Raw genomic sequence first — 5382 nt, forward strand, 5'->3', positions numbered from 1 at the left:
ACCGTCCCGTCTGCTTGGCTCCTCTGTACTTGACACACTGACCACCAATGGGCCAAAAGAAGACAAGTTTGAAGGTCAGGGGACAGACATAATGGGAGGGTGGGGTGGGAGCAGGAAGTACAATTAACGTAGAAAGTTTGGGCTCCCAGGGCACCCTTGGCCTTGGGACCATAGGGACAAATACCAGGGCACAGGACTGAGGGCAGCGTCGAGCCATCACCCCTGCGGACCTTTGAATTGGGTCAGCTGGGATAAGGCAACAGCCCAAGACTTAAAATGCGGTGCAGGGAGTGAGCCAGGGTGGTGGGAGTGTGGGGGCCGGTGCCAGCTGCCATCTGAAAGAGACATTTCTAGCACAGAGGGATGACACTCGCTTGAGATCCTTTCCCATTTGAAAAGCATTAAAAAATCATAACCCGCAAGCCCAGAGGGCGAGCACTCTGACTTAACAACCCCTTTACTTTCTTTGGCAAAGCATTAAAGTCATTAACTTTCAGTGAGCAGGGAAAGCAGGTTCTTACTTAACTCGTATCTTCTGAAAAGTCTTAAAAATCAGCAGCGGTGAGACCTTGTCTCTCTCTGGCAGTGTTAAATCATAAAGCGCCACCCTGCCGCTCAGCAATGGGGCCTTTCTGTCAGGCTGGAGCTTAAGAAAAATGGAGCCTAGCAGGTGTCCTCTGCTCACAGGCGCCTCCCCGTTGGGGACCAGCTACAATCCTGACCCTCCGGCGCGAGTTTCTGGGGCCCCTCCACCATCTGAATGCAGCCCTGTGTTTTCTGCTGCCCCCCTGGGAGGGAGCCCTCTATGCCAGCAGACTCCCAGCATCCCCCCGCCCACCCTGCGTGGCCACCCACTCGCCTTGCCTGCCTCTCTAAGCCTCCCCACGTGGACCCTGCACCTGACACAGACCCCAGTGGTTTTAATAACACCCATCTTTTGTATAATCCCTTAGGCTCTCCGACTGCGCCCTCAGCTTCCTGAATCTGACCAGACACCCTCCTCTTAGCTCTTCAGTCCGGCCAGTGCTGCTCATGAGATGTGTGCACTGCTTCGCGGCGGCACACCTGGGGGCGGGCACGTGCTCCGTATCCCCCACTAGCTGGGGCATCCCCTAGATTTATCCTGCCCAGTCCTTTGTCTCTGGGCAGACAGTTGGCCCCTTGTCACGTGTTTATCGAGCGCCATGTGTCAGGCATCGTGCTGGTCTTTAGACTCTGGTAGGAAAGAGAGACATTAAACGATGAGATGAATCATAGGTGGGCCAGGGCCCGCGAGGTAGAAGGACAGATGCTTTGGGAATATGTGTGAGTCTATGTGGGGGCGGTTGGAAACCTTTCCCCGGGAGATGGTGTTAAACTGAGGCCAGTGGGGGGTGGGAGTTGGGAGGTGGGCAGAGTTGGGGACAAATCCTCCCAGCAGTCTGCCCCGACTGTCATGTGGAGAGCACGGGATGCGTGGGCAGGACCGGGTCAGCTCAGCAGGTGGGCTGGTCCAAACCTCACACGTGCCCGCGGTCATCAGGCCTGCCCCTCGACCAGCTCCTGCGAGGCGATCCCTGAGCTCTTGGGCATCCTGCCTGATAAGAGGGTCTCCGTGGACCTGAGAGCTGGGGCCAGGCAGACGGTCTGTGCTCACAGTGTGGCTGTGTACACGCCAGGCTGCTTGGGGCCGTGCGGTGTCAAGGCTGACCTCTGGGGCTGGAGCCTGAGCAGCTAAGGTCAGTCTGGAAGGGGCTGGGTGCCCATGGGACCCACCCAACAACAACCCGGGGTACCCAGGCTCGGAGGAACTGCACCCTCTGGCAGTATTTATCTGTTTCCACAATCGCTGGGAGCATTGTGTGTCCATGCGATGCCCCTGGAAGCCCGTGCCGGCTTCGCCTGGACTCTGCCCCGTGCGCCCTTCCCCTTTGCTGATCGTCATTGTGTCCTCTCACCACAATGAGCCATCATGGAGAGTATGACAGCTCTTCTGTGAGTCCTTCTAGCGAGGGTGGTCTTGGGACCCCAACACGGGTAGAGCAGGGAGAACAAGGGCTATGGGGGAGGAAGGAAGGAGATGGAGGAAGGGACTGGATTCCTTGGGGCCTCACAGGTCACGGTCAAAAATGGCGTAGTTCTCCCTGCGGGCTTGATCCCAGTGTGGTTACTTTACGTACTTCTATTCTATGGCCTGAGGCTGCACCCAGCCCCAACTCGACCTCACAAAGGTGTCTACAGAAAACATGCATCATGCAAATTGGTGAATTTGCTTGGAGTGGGCTTGGAGAGCCCAACGGCATGTAGAACCCGCTGCAGGAGGTGAGGAGTGCCACCCAGCCGTGGGACAGCCACGCCGAGTACTCTCTGTATGTCCCACCTTGGGTCCGGAGCATAGATACAGGTAAGGAAGAGACAGGGCTGTCTTGAGTGTGAAAGGTAGGGGGAGAATCCCAGAACTGTTTGCCTTACTGAATCCCACATATTGAAATCTCAGAGGTGACATCACCAATTTGTTTCATGATCACATAACCATGGTGACAGAATAAGTCAAGGGAAAAATAGGGTGAGAGAGTGGTTGAAGCAATTTAAGGAATTTATTGGCATGAAGGGTTCAGTTATCAAGGTTGCAAATAAGTCATCAACTTCAGGCGTGGACGTGCACCAAGTGTCTCTCAAATTTCTGCTTGCTTGGACAAGCATGCTGTCTTCTCAAGAGTCCGCCTTGAATCCATAATAGCCGGGGGAAAATTTAAAAGTAATGGAAGAAGTGCTCATATAACTCATTTCTCAATCGATAGGGGACGATAGTTTTGATGGTGCGGGAGGCTTGAGGCGGAAGCCTGTTGGGATGGTGGCCGGCCTGGCAGGTCAGCACTCCCAGGTCAGAGAGGCACTGTCCAAGTCTGGCAGGGGTGGGGAGCGGTGATCCCAGATCCCGGGGACGGCCTGTGAGTCTCAGTGCCTCGCTTCTGGGGGCACAGATGCTGCTGTGTACTTTCTAATGACAGCGAAGTCTCCTCTCTGCTCCCAAGAGACAAGCAGTTTATAGTTAGATAAACCCAGGTTTGAATCCTGTTCTAGCTGTGTGACTCAGTGTGCTGTTCAAACCCTCCGGGTCTCAGTTTACTCATACGTGTCCTGGGCAGTATAGCGAGGCCTTGTTTTAGGGTTGTTTTGAGGATTCAGTGAGATAATGTCTATCAAGTATTTGGCATAGAGCCTGGCGTGCATTAAGGGCTCGAATAACAACAACAAAAACAGAAAGGATAATAGAGTTTTTAATAAATCATCAGACACAAAAAGACATTTGCAAGGGCTCAGTGCCATTCACATGGACCTCAAGATTGTCGTGCTGGGTGAGGACAAGGCCTGCTCTGAGGTGTGTAGTGGTGGACGGGACAGTGACCTCATCAAGCAGCCTCACTGTTCTCGACTTACATGCTTGGGCTGCGTTCTAAAGCACCGCCCGCAGCTCAGATGTGTTTTCAGTCGGTTGTTTATTGTCTGGCCTCGTAGGAGGATGGAGAGAGGGGATGTCGGAGGCTGAGTTGGTAAGACGGCCCTCGACACCAAGCTCCTTGAAGACAGACCGCCCCGTGTCGCTGGAGGCAGGGGAGGTCCTGGCAGGCGGGACGTATGGATGTGATCCTAGCTCCTTCCCTGCAAGTGTGAGGCACTGGGCAAGTCAGCCGGCTCGGTGAACCGCGGTGTATCTATGAAAAGGGAAAAATACCTGATCTGCAGAGTGGCCGTAAGGATCAAATGACACAATGCGATGTACGTAAAAACACCTGCTATATGGGAGATGCGTCCTAAATATGACGACGGCAGCCGTGTAAGCAAACTAGTACAGTCACGGCCAAGCGTGAGACGCATTAGTGGTGACTGGTATTGTTTTGTGACAACGCGATCCCGTGAGACTGAATTAGTTTCCTTCTTGGAAAGAATGGCGACACAGTCGGCAGAAGGTTTGAGGCTTGGCCAATGAGTGCAGCTCATTCTGCGAAACAGTTTATGATTTGGATCAAATCCGGCCCCGTGATGTGCTCATCAGTTCCCTGGGAAGACCCAGGGGGTCTTGGGGGGCAGGTGGGGGTGCTGTGCACGAGGAGTGGGCTTCCTTCACCTGGGAAGGAGGGGTGATGAGCCGTCCAGTGGGACAGGTCCCCGCGTGTTAGGAATGGCTGCAGGGGTGCTGGGGAGCCGAGCTCCAGGGAGGTGTGGGGAGTGGGCAGGACGCAGGCTGATCTCTGCAGCAGGAGGCTGTGTGCGGGGACGCAGGCCTGGGAGGCGGCCACGGGAGCCAGGGCCCGCAGAGCAGAAGAACCCTGTGCGTACAGGCCGGGGTGAAGTGGAGGCGGAGGGACCGGGCCAGGGAGGGATGGTCTCAGACAGTGGCCGGTGCCCCTCCTGTCCTGATGCCGGTTGCTTGTGCATCGGAACAATTCTCTGGGAGAGGAACCAAGGAGGTGATGGCTGAACCTGAATGACATGGAGGGATGTCCATCGAACAGCCTCCACTCAGCAGGGAATTGAGGTCACACTGCAGAGAATACACGTGAATGGAACTTTAAGGTCATGGGGGTGCGAGTCCCTGTCACTGCAGCTGTGCCCCCAGCTGCCCATGGAGAACAAAACCCTCCTGAATGTTGGAAGTGAAGGGTGTCTGTCACCATCTTGAAAACCCGGTTAGAGGGGAGGGGCTGGAGCTGGGTACCGGGCGGTGCTTGAGAAGGTAAGAGTGTTTGACGGTGTTTGGTCCTTTCTCCCCTCTCAAGACGTGTGCACCCACGGGAGGGATTCCCAGGCACGTGCCCAGAGGAAAGGAAAGCTTATGGCTGCATCTGGTCTCATTGCTCTGATGCAGGCGTTCTCAACTGGGACCAATTTTGTCCTCCTGGAGGACATCCGGTGATGTCTGGGGACATTCTTGCTGTCACATTTCTTGGGGGGGGGCTGCTACTGGCATCTAGCGAGCAGAGGTCAGGGACGTTGCTAAACACCATACAGGACACAGGAGAGCCCCCCACAAAGAAGCCCCCAGCCCCAGATGCCAGCAGTGCTGAGGCTGACAGACCCCGGTGGGAGCCAGTGTGAAGGTTCTGTGTCAGGGGAGGTGGCTCGTTGGTCACACCTGTCACCTCAGTGAAGGTAGAATGGGGAGGGTCACAGCTAGCCTGTAACCCCTCGTTGGTGGCTGCGTACAGAGGACAAGGTGGTGAGCAGACAAAACATTTGGGGGTGGGAATGAGCCCAGAAGGAGCCTCAGGCTAACCTCCCAAGGTAGATGAAGCGTAAGGGCAGAGTTTTTCATTTCAAGTCAACTCTTACTTATTTAAAAACCGATTTCCTTAAGCACATAATTATATGTTTATTTCCCGGAGGAACTCTTGAGGCAGC

This window comes from Ursus arctos, unplaced genomic scaffold (genome assembly GCF_023065955.2).
Source record: "Ursus arctos isolate Adak ecotype North America unplaced genomic scaffold, UrsArc2.0 scaffold_2, whole genome shotgun sequence".
Lineage (NCBI taxonomy): Eukaryota > Metazoa > Chordata > Mammalia > Carnivora > Ursidae > Ursus > Ursus arctos.